A 16,596-nucleotide genomic window follows, 5' to 3' on the forward strand; every position below is an offset into this window, starting at 1 on the left:
TGGGTTCATCAGAACGTCTGTAGTCCAGCGGCGGAGTACTGGGTGATTGGTTACTGGTGGTGGGTGACCCAATAACTCCGAGAAGATGGTTAAAAGTATAAAACTATTTACACGAAGAGCTGCAGGGTTACTGTGTCAGCGAGGCAAGTCCGTGGGTACGACCCAGACCAGTTTGGAAGGACTCCAGTGAAGGAGCAACTGTGGTCTTAGGGTCGAGCTTGTTCCACTGACGCAGTGTTCGGGGGAAGAAGGAGTTGAAGAGAACAGGATGGGATGCCCTCTCCTGGAACAGTCTCTGGGCTCCTCTGGTGCGGCTGTCGCCAGAGGTGTAGAACTCAGCCTTGTTGATGTCGACTATGCCGTTGTTGATCTTGTAGAGTGTCACAACCCGATGTTTTAGAGATGCAGGAGAAGCTTAAACAGGCTTTTTGTAGATACACGAGATGATGTAATTGTTATATGTTTGAGTGTATATAATAATTGTGTTATTTACAACATAAGCATTGGAGTCCAAACACTATTGTAGAATGTATGCGTGTGGGATGTGAGATGCTTTACGCCTGTAACTTCGCGTATTTGCAAGTTTGTGTCCGAATCGTGGAACGGGCTATAGTCACCCGGTAACGCGCGGTGAACAAACCAGGTCAAGCTGCAGAAAACGAAAGTTTGTAAATATTTGTTGGGCACAGTCGTGCAAATTAAATAATGTTCATTTCACCTGGTAAGATAATATAGTGTAATGCTAAATTAGATTATAGCGTATCTATAGGCTATTTAGTGAGAGAAGAATTAACATAGTCCGGGTCAGCGGTGTACGAATACACTTTGGCACCCCGTCAGCGAACTAGCACGGTTTTGGTTCAGTGCTACCCGAGAGAGTCAACGGTACGGTTGCAGACGTACTGGCGGGCGCGAGTACTCCATCACCCGGCGGTTTTTTACGGTGAGCGTTGTCATTGACTTGGCGGGTGGACTATTGTTTCGAATTGCTGTGGCTGAGTAGATGTCGTTGTCTATGTTTGTTTTGTTTGTGTTTACGTTTCAGTAGTGTTGTAATATTGTGGGACACGATTATTTTGAAGCGTGTTTATGTCCGTGGGAATGTGCACGGGAAATATGAGAATTACATCGACCGGCCCATTACTACCTATTCGTATAGGGAGCCTCGGGATTTACATGTATATTAATGCATGTTTGGGAAGTGATATGCAGTGAACATACAGTGGAATTATATGTGTGTAATTATTTGCACATAACTGTTAAATATTCGTTTACACGGAATATCACATTTTATCAAGATGGCGGTCTACTTTTCGACAACTTTTGTATCCTTATGTTATTGAGCATGTTGTTTTATACCTTCATATTATAGTGTGTAATATTACGCGGGGAGTTATTATACATGTGGGGATATGGGTGTTGTGTCATGCAATTGTGGTTGCGTAATGTAATGTTAAAGTTGGATACCACAATCTAACATTTAGTGAACGTTTGTCCAGTTATTTGTAACATATCACATGGCGTATATGGTCATGATAAATACAATAAGTTTATAGGTTTAAGCAAACTATGAATCTATATTGTAAAGCCCCGTTGTATGGCTGATGTATTAAATAATTATCCTTTTCCATACATGGTTACTTGGTGTAAAGTTTAGATCTTGATGTCAATCGGTATTATGCGCTAAAGGTTTGCATCACCGATGAACACTAACACAACCATCGATACACGCCAGGTAGCTAGGGATGTTATTGTTCAGTATTAAGTTGCTGTTTTATTTACATGCAGTTGGCCGGAGAGAGAACGGAGGAGGGACGTATGTTCACGTGAAAGGCGTTGAGATCTGGACAGATGGGACGCTGTCAGGAGGCGACTACGGCTCACAGCAACGCAAGAAGAGCGGCGTGGGTTACTCCGACCAGTAGATTCCACCCAGAGTGTACGCAGGACCACCAGAAGACAGCATGAGGAAGGAGTCTGGTCAACTCTACATGCCTAGGAATCTGGGGGACAGCTCCGAAGGACTGGAGCTGGGTTCGACGTGCTTAGGCAGTCGGGGACCTTTCTAGGGGGTCAGAATCAGGAAGCTGCGGCCTTCTGATGAGGGAAGGACATGTGAGGCCTTGGTGGGCGTTGTGTATCCCGAAAAAGCTAAGTACTCTGTCGTGGTTAAATCATGTGTCTGTGTTCGTGTAATTTGGTGATGCGACCTTATTGAGCGCCGTATACTAACAGGCTATTTAACCATAGGGGGGGTGCTTAGGACTGGAGTTCCAGGATAATTTCATGTGAATTCATGTGTTGTAAATTTTCGTAGTATTTGTAGAGTGTACACGTTAAATGTGTGGATGTTTCGTGCATAAATTTGTGTTTATTATATAAAAGCTTATAAGTTACATGTGGTTCCTTTAGTCTTTTTATACACAGTGATGTCTGTCTCCACTTGTAAACTTTCTTGAGTGTGCGTTAGTGAGTGAGGTGTATGTTTGCGTGTGATCCCAAGATTGCTCAATCTTGTGGAGTTAAGTCGTCACGTGTCATAGAGCATAGTGAGGCGGTTGGTGAGTCTTCTGTCGGCGAGTGGTTCCCATTGGAGGGTCTTCAGCATGCTGGTCACACAGCCTGGGGTCCGATCGCTGTAGTTGTTGTGGACGTAACGGGCTGCTCTGCGTTGGACTTTTTCAAGCTCCGTGACGTCTTTCTGAGAGATCGGGTCCCAGACTGGCGAGGCGTAGTCAAGGACCGGTCTGACCATGGCCTTGTACGTAGCAGCTCTGGCGGTGGTGGTGCACTCCCGGAAGTTCCGCCGCAAGAAGCCCACAGTTCTGTTGCCCTTGTTGACAGTCGCTTGCACGTGGCTGCTCCAGGACAGGTCATCGGAAATTAAGACCCCTAGGTACTTGCTGGATGGTGTTGTTTCCAGAGTCTGTCCATGGAGGCTGTAGGAAGTTGGTAGGATGGGCTTCTTCTTGTTCGGGGCAATGCGGATGACGGTGCACTTGCTGGGGTTGAACTCCATCTGCCATGTTGATTCCCACTGTTCGAGGCTGGATAGGTCCTGTTGGAGCTGCAGACTGTCCGCTGGAGAGGATATACGTTTGAAGAGTAGGGAATCGTCTGGAAAGAGTTTGACGCTGCTGAACTGAACGGATTCAGGGAGGTCGTTGATGAAGGCTAAAAACAGGAGAGGACCCAGGACGGTCCCCTGCGGAACTCCGGACTGCACTCCGACTGGAGACGATAGGACGCCCTCCAAGGCCACCTGCTGCACGCTGACTGAGGAAGGCAGAGATCCACTTGAGGGTGTCGTTTCTCACTCCGTAGTAAGCCAGTTTCGTGAGCAGGCGGGCGTGGGGCACCTTGTCGAAGGCTTTGGAGAAGTCCAACAGGATGGCGTCGACCTGGGCTCCCTCTCCCAGCCAGCAAGACATTAGCGGCCGATAATCGGCCGAACACCCTTCAAAAAGTCGGGCCGGTGACGTCAAATCATACGACGCGGGTGTTGGCCCGACTAACTTTTGCAAAGAGGCAACGAGGCGGCCGACAGGCGGCCGAACACCTGTACTATGGCGGCACGCATCCGGTCCGATGTTAATCGGCCCGATGACTTGTTGGACCTGCGGCCCGACACCTTATGCCGACATCGGGAAGATATCGATTTCAGCGGGAAGACATCGGGACGATGTCGGCCCGCAGGTCCAACAAGCCATCGGGCCGATTAACATCGGACCGGATGCGTGCCGCCATAGTACAGGTGTTCGGCCGCCTGTCGGCCGCCTCTTTGCCTCTTTGCAAAAGTTAGTCGGGCCAACACCCGCGTCGTATCTTTTGACATCACCGGCCCGACTTTTTGAAGGGTGTTCGGCCGATAATCGGCCGCTAATGTCTTGCTGGCTGGGTGCAGCTACAGCAGTATGTACCCCCCCCCTCGCCCCCCAAGTGTAACAGTGCAAAATTCACTTAAAGCTACAGCTACAGCAGTACAACCCCCCTCCCCCCAGTGTTACAGTGGAAAACAAACCTACAGATACAGATACAGCAGTATGTACAACCCCCTCCCCCCCCCCCCAGTGTAACAGTGCAAAACACAACACCAGCTACAGCTACAGCAGCATGTAGACCCCCCCCCCGCCCTCACTGTAACAGTACAAAACACACCTACAGCTACAGATACAGCCGTATGTACAACCCCCCCCCCCCTCAGTATTACAGTATAAAACACACCTACAGCAACAGATTCAGCATAGTGCAAAAATTACTTACAGCTACAGCCGTATGTACACCCCCTCCCCCTTAGTAACAGTACAAAACACACCTACAGCTCCAGTTACAGCAGTATGTATACCCCCCCCCCCCCCAATGTAACAGTGCAAAACACACTTACAGCTACAGATTCAGCAGTATGTACAACCCCCCCCCTCCCCCAACCCAAGTGTAACAGTGCAAAAAACACCTACAGCTACAGCAGTATGTACCCCCCCCCCCCCCCAACTGTAACAGCACAAATCGCACCTATACTGCTACAGATACAGCAGTGTGTACAACCCCCCCCCCCCCCCCAGTGTAACAGTGCAAAACACACCTACAGCTACAGCATTAATATGTACAACCCCCAACCCCCCCCCCCCCCCGCCCCCACTGTAACAGTACAAAACTCATTTACAGCTACAGATTCAAAATTATGTACACCCCCCTCCCCCCGCTGCCACCACTGTAACAGTACAAAACATACAACACTCCACCCCCTTCCCTCGTGTAGAGCGCAAAACACACCTAGAGCTACAGATACAGCAGTATACAACCCCAATCCCCCCCCCCCCCCCCCCCTGTGTGCAAAACACACCAACAGCTACAAAAACAGCAGTATGTTCAACCCCCCCCCCCCCCCTACTATAACAGTACATAACACACCTACAGCTACAGCTAGTTACATCTATGCTTGGCGCTGGTGGACAATATTCACTTTTTTGGCCAAAACCGCCAGTTTTGGCCACAAAAGACAAAGATTTGGCCAAAACAACCCACACATTTGGCCAAATAAAATAGATTTGGCTATAACTTTTTTTTGGCCAAAACTTTCTATGTAAAAATTTTGGCCAAAACTGTTTATGTTAGCTAAAACGGGAGATTTGGCCAAACTTCTGCCACAATAAGATTTGGCCAAAAAAAGATTTGGCCAAACAAAAAAGATTTGGCCAAATCTTCACTTTTTGGCCAAATCTTTTTTGTTTGGCCAAATCTTTTTTTGGCCAAATCTTTTGTATTTGCTGGCGCTGGTGGACAATATTCACTTTTTTGGCCAAATCTCTTTTTGGCCAAAACTTTGCTTTTTTGGCCAAAACTTTGCTTTTTTGGCCAATACCGCCAGTTTTGGCCAAAAAAGTGTGTTTTTGGCAAAATAAGTGAATATTGTCCACCAGCGCCAAGCAGCTTGGCGCTGGTGAACAATATTCACTTTTTTGGCCAAAAACGCACTTTTTGGCCAAAACTGGAGGTTTTGGCCAAAACTGGCGTTTTTGGCCAAAACTATACTTTTTGGGCCAAAACTTTGCTTTTTTGGCCAAAAATGTACGTTTTTGGCCAAAAAAGTGTGTTTTTGGCCAAAAAAGTGAATATTGTCCACCAGCGCCAAGCAGCTTGGCGCTGGTGGACAATATTCACTTATTTTGCCAAAAACACACTTTTTTGGCCAAAACTGGTGGTTTTGGCCAAAACTGGCGGTTTTGGCCAAAACTGGCGTTTTTGGCCAAAACTATACTTTTTTGGCCAAAACTTTGCTTTTTTGGCCAAAACCGCCAGTTTTGGCCAAAAAAGTGTGTTTTGGGCAAAAAAAGTGAATATTGTCCACCAGCGCCAAGCAGCTTGGCGCTGGTGAACAATATTCACTTTTTTGGCCAAAAACGCACTTTTTTTTGCCAAAACAGGCGGTTTTGGCCAAAACTGGCGTTTTTGGCCAAAACTATACTTTTTTGGCCAAAACTTTGCTTTTTTGGCCAAAACCGCCAGTTTTGGCCAAAAAAGTGTGTTTTGGGCCAAAAAAGTGAATATTGTCCACCAGCGCTGGTGGACAATTTTCACTTTTTTGGCCAAAACTATAATTTTTTGGCCAAAACTGGCGTTTTTGGCCAAAAAAATGAATATTGTCCATCAGCGCCAAGGGGTACTCAAAGATTTGGCCAAAAAATGAAGTTTTGGCCAAAACTATTTTTTGGCCAAAACTTTCAATGCAAAAGTTTTGGCCAAAAAAATATTTGGCCAAATCTAAAACATTTGGCCAAAAAAGTGAAGATTTGGCCAAATGTTTTAGATTTGGCCAAATATTTTTTTGGCCAAAACTTTGCACTTAAAAGTTTTGGCTAAAACATGTACGTTTTTGGCCAAAAAAGTGTGTTTTTGGCCAAAAAAGTGTGTTTTTGGCCAAAAAAGTGAATATTGTCCACCAGCGCCAAGCATATACATCAGTATGCACAACCCCCCCCCCCCCAAGTGTAACAGTACAAAACACACCTACAGCTACAGATTCAGCAGTATGTACAACCCCCTCCCCCCCCCCCCCCCCCAGTGTCACTGTGCAGAACACACATACAGCTACAGATTCAGCAGTTAGTATGTACACCCCCCCCCCCAAGTGTGTAACAGTGCAAAACACACCACCAGCTACAGATAGATCAGTATGTACACCCCCCCCCCCCCCCCAAGTGTTACAATGCAATACACGTCAAACCTACAGCTACAGATACATCAGTATGTACACCCCCCCCCCCCCCCCCCAAGTGTAACTGTGCAAACCACACTTACAGCTACAGATTCAGCAGTATGTACTCCACCCCCCCCCCCCCCCCAGTGTAACAGTGCAAAAATCACTAACAGCTACAGCAGTATGTACCCCCCCTCCCCCTACAGCTACAGAAGTATGTTACCCCCCCCCCCCCCCACCCTGTAACAGGACAATACACACCTACATCTACAGCAGTATGTACACCCCCCCCCCCCCCCCACTGTAACAAGACAAAACACACCTACATCTATATTTACAGCAGTGTGTACAACACCCCCCTCCCCCACTGTAACAGGACAAAACACACCTACATCTACATATACATAATAAGATACAGCAGTATGTACTCCCCCCCCCCCCCCCCCTCACTGTAACAGCAAAACTAACATTTAGAGCCAAAAAAACACGAAATCACTTACTCGCTCCATCCGTCGGTTGTCCTCGAGTTGACGTCTGAATCTGATTGTCATTGCCAAGAGCCTGACTCACTGGCTACACACTACACAACTATTCTCACCGCCACCACGTGGCACTGGGACCAGCACTCAGATTGAGATCCCGAGGCGACATTCGTCTCGGATAACATATCATCAATGTGCTGTCCAACATTCCCAAGAATGTCTCTTCTTTCGATATTAACTTGAACTAAGAAAACAAATAAAATTCGCTCACGCGGGAAAGCAGCAGCCATTTGCACACTCAATCTTGTTTACCGTAAGGAAAGCTATTTCAAGTAAATGATGGCGTATTTTTAAAATGTAAAACTCATGATTTGAGCTCATGCTGTATTTGATTGCAAATATGCAAATAAAACTTACAATTAATTATCCTACTCCTATGTGAAAAAGTCAACAAATATGAATAATTTAGTTTCGCATTTGCATGGTCAGTCTCATAATGTCACGCCGTTGCTGGACCGACGCTTGAACAGGGGACGTAACAAATGTTAAAATAATGATCATCAATTTGTTATCTCCCGTAACTCTGCATAATTTTATCGACAGCAACATTGCGTCGGGCCGATGTCGGGGTTTATTACATACATTTGCCGAGTTTTACACACAGTCAAACGGTATCGGCGCGACAACGGACGACGACACACGACATATGACGACGTCACCCGACTGAAATCGTCAGTCGGCCGACGAAAGCTTGCTAGCTGGGCTGCTAGCTGCCGGGCAATTTCATGAACTGTGACGATGAGCTGGGTTTCTTTGAAGATTGTTTACACATGTGTTGTCATTTGTTTGTTTCTTATTTGTCCAACTTACACCATCATGTGGTCCAAATTGCCCAATGTGGCGGCAAAGTTGAACCATTTAACTATGGAAGTTCAATTTTGCGGCACTCCCCCCCCCCCCCCCCCCTTCAGTGTTTTTGAATATAAAGCCTGTCCTTAATTGAGCCCGAAGTCGACTACGCGAAGACTTCGAGAAGTCTTTTTGCCGAAAACTCCGTGCTAAAGCTGAATGCGGCCAGCTTCGTGAAGTCTTTTTGCCGAAAACTCCGTGCTAAAGCTGAATGCGGCCAGCTTCGTGAAGTCTTTTTGCCGAAAACTCAGTGCTAAAGCTGAATGCGGTCAGCTTCGTGAAGTCTTTTTGCCGAAAACTCCGTGCTAAAGCTGAATGCGGCCAGCTTCGTGAAGTCTTTTTGCCGAAAACTCAGTGCTAAAGCTGAATGCGGCCAGCTTCGTGAAGTCTTTTTGCCGAAAACTCAGTGCTAAAGCTGAATGCGGCCAGCTTCGTGAAGTCTTTTTGCCGAAAACTCAGTGCTAAATAATAATAATAATAATACGAATATTTATAACGCGCACATATCTCACCAACAGGCGACTCAAGGCGCACATACACTCGTTCACACACACGGAGACTTAAAGTCACTAGCACACACACACACACATTGAATGCGGCCAGCTTCGTGAAGTCTTTTTGCCGAAAACTCAGTGCTAAAGCTCAATGCGATATCGCAACACTAAAACTATTTTATCCCCGAGTACGCAGTACTAGGGTCCAGCAGACTTTAAAGGCCAACATCCACAGGAATTTTTCTCCTGGAGCGACCTAAACTTGAACCCGAGGCAGTTCGCCAAAAAGAACCGCCGATCACGAGAAAAGCATGCAGCGGGTGGGGATTTGGTCTCGGCAAAGAAACTACAATGCAGTGTTTTGTCTCGGTGAGACTGAAAGAGAGACAGAGAGCACGAGAGAGAGCGACAGGGACACAGTGATTCAAACGCACAACTCTAGTAAAGTTGTCGTAGCACGACCGTCCGCCTATGGCCAAAGTGACCCGGGTTCGATTCCCGGCATGTGTGGTCTATGTTTTTTTGTGGTTTTTTTTATTTTAATTCTTGTTTGCTATTGTTTATTATGAACGTTTTAATGTTTTATTTTACTCTAATAATTTTTTTAATTGTGTAAAATAAATAAATATTTTTTTTTAAATTTTTTTTTAATCCACGTGCACAAGACAAAAACTTTTATACTGGGGGAGCGAGCCAGTCTGAAGAGTACTCGGGTCCAGCGCCAGCGTTTTTTTTATAATTTCGCTTCACGCGACTTGTTATTTATGTATCCAAAACATCATAGAACGTGGTACAATGCATGAAAACAACGCCGACAGTAAACAAGATGTTATCTGGGCAGTACATTGGGTTGAACTAAAAGAATTCTGCTGAGAATGTACAAAAGAACAAGTCGCGTAAGGCGAAAATACAACATTTAGTCAAGTAGCTGTCGAACTCACAGAATGAAACTGAACGCAATGCAACGCAGCAAGACCGTATACTCGTAGCATCGCCAGTCCACCGCGCACGGCAAAGGCAGTGAAATTGACAAGAAGAGCGGGGTAGTACTTGCGCTGAGAAGGATAGCACGCTTTTCTGTACCTCTCTTTGTTTTAACTTTCTGAGCGTGTTTTTAATCGAAACATATCATATCTATATGTTTTTGGAATCCGGAACCGACAAGGAATAAGATGAAAGTGTTTTTAAATTGATTTCGACAATTTAATTTTGATAATAATTTTTATATTTTTAATTTTCAGAGCTTGTTTTTAATCCAAATATAACATATTTATATGTTTTTGGAATCAGAAAATGATGGAGAATAAGATGAACGTAAATTTGAATCGTTTTATAAAAAAATTTTTTTTTTACTTGACCAAAATTTCAACCAATTTGATTGAAAAATGAGAGCGTGACAGTGCCGCCTCAACTTTCACGAAAAGCCGGATATATGGTGTGTAGAGCGATTGAGACCAAACTACTGGACCGATCTTTATGAAATTTTCCATGAGAGTTCCTGGGATTGATATCCCCGAACGGTTTTTTCTTTTTTTGGAGAAATGTCTTTGATGACGTCATATCCGGCTTTTCGTGAAAGTTGAGGCGGCACTGTCTCGCTCTCATTTTTCAACCAAATTGGTTGAAATTTTGGTCAAGTAATCTTCGACGAAGCCCGGACTTCGGTATTGCATTTCAGCTTGGTGGCTTAAAAATTAATTAATGACTTTGGTCATTAAAAATCTGAAAATTGTAAAAAACAAAAAAAGTATAAAACGATTCAAATTTACGTTCATCTTATTCTCCATCATTTTCTGATTCCAAAAACATATAAATATGTTATATTTGGATTAAAAACAAGCTCTGAAAATTAAAAATATAAAAATTATTATCAAAATTAAATTGTCGAAATCAATTTAAAAACACTTTCATCTTATTCCTTGTCGGTTCCTGATTCGTGAACGCGAAATTACATTTAGTCAATCTGTCGAACCCACAGAATAAAACTGCACGCACTGCAGTGTTTTCAGTCACGAGTATAAAACAGCTTCGTCAATCCACGCGGCAAGGAAGTCGCTCAATTTTTGCGTGCAACACGAAGTAAACAGACATGCAAGAATAGCGACGGGTTCAAGTTTAGGTCGCTCCAGGAGAAAAATTCCCGCGGATGTTGGCCTTTAATTGTGTGTCTGTCTGTCTGTCTCGACTTAACGGCTTATTGCTGGGAAACTACTGGGCGCAGTTCTTTCAAAAGTTGATACACTAACTTGATAATAGGTCCGATTGATCGTATTAAAACTTCATAATGTTACCTGGGACCTAAATGCGAAAATCACAAAAGCCACTCTTGACGGCGGGCGCGATTCGCGGTGGAATAGAACAGCTCTCTCTCTCTCTCTTTCAAGCAGGTCTCACTTCAAGCACGAAAAAAGCACAAGCCCTGCTAAAGACCCGTAGAACATGACAATTCTTTAAACAACACTGCCAGAAAGAGTCTGGATGAATCCCTGACTACCACGTGACCTGATAATCTGTCCCCGATTGCTGACCACTGGCCATTGAAGACCGTGGGTGGGGTGTGATGATCGAAAGCCGTTATTGGGCCGCCCTAGTTGACCCGGCTTTCGCACGCTGGAATGAACGTATAACTTGAGTCCATGTCGCAACTGATGGGATGTGTTGTTGCATACCAAGCTGTTTCGCGCAATGAAAATAGTGTTGTTGTTTTCTCTCCGAAGAACGGATAGAGGGGGTTGCTCGACTTCACGGGAGACCGTCGGGGAGTAAAAGTAGCGTTCTAGCTTGTCTTTCTAATATGGATAAAACGTTTGTGTAAAATTGATTGGCCGTTTCTGTATGGTACGTTGAACTTACATGCCATTGTGACCACATGTCGTTGTGACTGACCAAGTGTCGTGACCACGTGTCACTGTGCCCCCAATGGCAGATCATTGTGACCACATGTCGTTGTGACCACGTGTCACTGAGTACCCAGTAGCAGATCATTGTGACCACATGCCGTTGTGACCATGTGTCACTGTGTACCCAGTAGCAGATCATTGTGACCACATGTTGTTGTGACCATGTGTCACTGTGTACCCAGTAGCAGATCATTGTGACCACATGTTGTTGTGACCATGTGTCACTGTGTACCCAGTAGCAGATCATTGTGACCACATGTTGTTGTGACCATGTGTCACTGTGTACCCAGTAGCAGATCATTGTGACCACATGTTGTTGTGACCATGTGTCACTGTGTACCCAGTAGCAGATCATTGTGACCACATGTTGTTGTGACCATGTGTCACTGTGTACCCAGTAGCAGATCATTGTGACCACATGCCGTTGTGACCATGTGTCACTGTGTACCCAGTAGCAGATCATTGTGACCACATGTTGTTGTGACCATGTGTCACTGTGTACCCAGTAGCAGATCATTGTGACCACATGCCGTTGTGACCATGTGTCACTGTGTACCCAGTAGCAGATCATTGTGACCACATGTTGTTGTGACCATGTGTCACTGTGTACCCAGTAGCAGATCATTGTGACCACATGTTGTTGTGACCATGTGTCACTGTGTACCCAGTAGCAGATCATTGTGACCACATGTTGTTGTGACCATGTGTCACTGTGTACCCAGTAGCAGATCATTGTGACCACATGTTGTTGTGACCATGTGTCACTGTGTACCCAGTAGCAGATCATTGTGACCACATGCCGTTGTGACCATGTGTCACTGTGTACCCAGTAGCAGATCATTGTGACCACATGTTGTTGTGACCATGTGTCACTGTGTACCCAGTAGCAGATCATTGTGACCACATGCCGTTGTGACCATGTGTCACTGTGTACCCAGTAGCAGATCATTGTGACCACATGTTGTTGTGACCATGTGTCACTGTGTACCCAGTAGCAGATCATTGTGACCACATGTCGTTGTGACCACGTGTCACTGTGTACCCAGTAGCAGATCATTGTGACCACATGCCGTTGTGACCACATGTCGTTGTGACCACGTGTCACTGTGTACCCAGTAGCAGATCATTGTGACCACATGCCGTTGTGACCACATGTTGTTGTGACCATGTGTCACTGTGTACCCAGTAGCAGATCATTGTGACCACATGCCGTTGTGACCACATGTTGTTGTGACCATGTGTCACTGTGTACCCAGTAGCAGATCATTGTGACCACATGCCGTTGTGACCACATGTTGTTGTGACCATGTGTCACTGTGTACCCAGTAGCAGATCATTGTGACCACATGCCGTTGTGACCACATGTTGTTGTGACCATGTGTCACTGTGTACCCAGTAGCAGATCATTGTGACCACATGCCGTTGTGACCACATGTTGTTGTGACCATGTGTCACTGTGTACCCAGTAGCAGATCATTGTGACCACATGCCGTTGTGACCACATGTTGTTGTGACCATGTGTCACTGTGTACCCAGTAGCAGATCATTGTGACCACATGCCGTTGTGACCACATGTCGTTGTGACCACGTGTCACTGTGTACCCAGTAGCAGATCATTGTGACCACATGCCGTTGTGACCACATGTTGACCACATGTCGTTGTGACCACGTGTCACTGTGTACCCAGTAGCAGATCATTGTGACCACATGCCGTTGTGACCACATGCCGTTGTGACCACATGTTGTTGTGCCGGACCATGTGTCACTGTGTACCCAGTAGCAGATCATTGTGACCACAATCATGTTGTGACCACACATCTTTCTTTCTTTCTTTCTTTCTTTCTTTATTTGGTGTTTAACGTCGTTTTCAACCGTTCAAGGTTATATCGCGACGGGGAAAGGGGGGGGGGGGGGGGAACCACACATCGTTTAATGATTTTGACCAGTGGTCATGTCTGACATAGCGTCGATCTTAATTGTTGTAGTTAGTAATGCTGATGGGGTCTATGTCGACCAAAAGAGTGGGATTTCCTGTACAGGGAATACCACAGGGTGTAGTTACTGTAGCGTTTCGCTGATATCGCTGAACGTCACGTAATGCTTAGCGACATCGGCAGAATGTGATGTTTTTCGATATTTTTTTATATTTCTCAGAAATTCGAGTATGGTTTGCAAGTTTTATTGAAAAACTCCACCCTGTGGGATTCCCACAGGGAATCCCCCTACAAGAACTCTACCTACAGGGAATCCCACTCTTTTAGTCGACATAGACCCCATATCATCAGCTGTATTAACAGACTTGCCGGAAAGTAGGCATGACAATTACGCACATGGAGGAATACATGCACATCACTACATTTTTTTAAATTAAAATTTTGTTGTTGTTGTTGTACATTATTCTATAATACTGTGCACGTTTGAACTTGTAAATACAGAGACTGGCAAGGGGTTATTTTAGCGAATGTGTGTGTGTGTGTGTGTGTGTGTGTGTGTGTGTGTGTGTGTGTGTGTGTGAGTGTGTGTGTGTGTGTGTGTGTGTGTGTGTGCTCTTTCTCTCTCTCTCTGAAAGACATTCCTGACGCTTTAAAATTCCGTCCATTTAATGAAAGCTAACACATGTACAAATCGGTGCGCAATGTAACAGAGAAGAACAATTATAGCGGCGTGTTTTTTTCAACACCGCAAGCTTTGGTCGCCATTTTGTGTCACGGCTCAGGTCCCCTGACAATGTGGCGCAAAAACGGAAGATTTTCGTAGTATGTAACGTCAAAAGAAAGTGTGCCCAAAGTTTCCTGGCGTGTCCGATTATGGAGTTTTTCGGTGAGACACTGTCTAGCCACGTGACTGTAGGCATAGAAAAACTTGTTGGCGAAGAGTTCAGGGCGTGCATCCAGCAAAGGGAGGTCACACGCTGACAGTATGCAAATATTTCTGACGTATTTTCGGCCTGCGCATCTCCATTGTTTTGTATGATCCCAGTTTTTGAAGCGGCTGAGGTGGGGTTTGTGGGTAAAGTTTCTCCAAACATAGGGTCCTGTTTAGAGTGAGATAATGCATATGAGAAAGATTGAAAGTACATGTACAACGAATCTTTAACCTGTGAAGACCACAGTAGCCTATCACGGTACGCACGCACGCCGCCCGCCCTCGCTAACACACACACACACACGCACACACAACCACACACACACACATACACACACACACACACACACACGATGTTTTTGAGTATAAACAAAAATCGCATGTAAATCCATACACACACACACACACACACGTACACACACACACACAGGCACACACACACACACACACACACACACACACACACACACACACACACACACCCACGATGTTTTTGATATAAACGACTAAAATCGCATGTAAATCCATTGTTCACCGGTGAACGAAATTCACTGAAGGGAAAGAATTGCAAGGAGTTAAGCGAGTATTAAACACATCACCGTTGTAACTCCCAGGTACCCCGAGATCAGGGTTATGGTTGAGAGTGTTGAAGAAAACCTCGTCCGGAATCTTGATGGGTCTGATCCAGTGGATGAAGTCGTTGGCCACAGGACTGGTCAAGACGTAGTGGACAAAGGGGCGACTGACCGCGATGTGCACGGACCCTTTGTAGATGGTCAGATTATGAGGGGCCGGCAGGTAGCGACACCATCTCTCCATGAACTTCCTGACAACAACACAAAATGATAAATATCAAATGATAGCTGTTCTTTTTTTCAATTAAAGGTTCCATTTAATGAACTTTGCTTGTTTTGTTATCTCTCCATAAACTTCCTGACAACAACACAAAATGATTAAAATTAAATGATAATTGTTCTTTTTTCAATTAAAAGGTTCCATTTAACGAACTTTGCTTGTTCTGTGATCCGTGATTTTGGAAATTAATCTGTATGGAATTTCTTTCTCATAATAGACACCATCTCTCCATGAATTGCCTGACAACAGCGAAATAGACGAACTGCAGAAAGATGTGTGTCGAGTTTCCATGAATTGCCTGACAACAGCGAAATAGACGAACTGCAGAAAGATCTGTGTCGGGTTTCCATGAATTGCCTGACAACAGCGAAATAGACGAACTGCAGAAAGATCTGTGTCGGGTTTCCATGAATTGCCTGACAACAGCGAAATAGACGAACTGCAGAAATATCTGTGTCGGGTTTCCATGGGCTGTGAAAGAGTGACTAATCTTGCTTGAAGGGCAACCCATGTCTTAGACACATCCCTCGCTAGTGACCGGCCTATAATGTCACGTGTGTTAGACACATCCCTCGCTAGTGACCGGCCTATAATGTCACGTGTTGTAGACACATCCCTCGCTAGTGACCGGCCTATAATGTCACGTATGTTAGACACATCCCTCGCTAGTGACCGGCCTATAATGTCACGTGTGTTAGACACAACCCTCGCTAGCGACTGGCCTATAATGTCACGTGTGTTAGACACAACCCTCGCTAGCGACTGGCCTATAATGTCACGTGTGTTAGACACAACCCTCGCTAGCGACTGGCCTATAATGTCACGTGTTGTAGACACATCCCTCGCTAGTGACCGGCCTATAATGTCACGTGTGTTAGACACATCCCTCGCTAGTGACCGGCCTATACTGTCACGTGCTGTAGACACATCCCTCGCTAGGGACCGGCCTATAATGTCACGTGTGTTAAACACATTCCTCGCTAGTGACCGGCCTATAATATCACGTGTGTTAGACACATCTCTCGCTAGTGACCGGCCTATAATGTCACGTATGTTGTAGCCACATCCCTCGCTAGTGACCGGCCTATAATATCACGTGTGTTAGACACATCCCTCGCTAGTGACCGGCCTATAATGTCACGTGTGTTAGACACATCCCTCGCTAGTGACCGGCCTATAATGTCACGTGTGTTAGACACATCCCTCGCTAGTGACCGGCCTATAATGTCACGTGTGTTAGACACATCTCTCGCTAGTGACCGGCCTATAATGTCACGTGTGTTGTAGACACATCCCTCGCTAGTGACCGGCCTATAATGTCACGTGTGTTAGACACATCCCTCGCTAGTGACCGGCCTATAATGTCACGTGTGTTCGACACATCTCACGCTAGT

The 16,596-nt window shown here is 45.5% G+C and overlaps 1 pseudogene; it reads right to left on the reverse strand.

The window, feature by feature from the left end:
• Window positions 1-14,075: 14,075 nt before the first annotated feature.
• LOC138969587 (beta-1,3-galactosyl-O-glycosyl-glycoprotein beta-1,6-N-acetylglucosaminyltransferase 4-like) overlaps window positions 14,076-16,596 on the reverse strand; it is an 18,975-nt pseudogene continuing 16,454 nt past the window's right edge.

Source organism: Littorina saxatilis, linkage group LG6, assembly GCF_037325665.1.
Source record: "Littorina saxatilis isolate snail1 linkage group LG6, US_GU_Lsax_2.0, whole genome shotgun sequence".
Taxonomy (NCBI): domain Eukaryota; kingdom Metazoa; phylum Mollusca; class Gastropoda; order Littorinimorpha; family Littorinidae; genus Littorina; species Littorina saxatilis.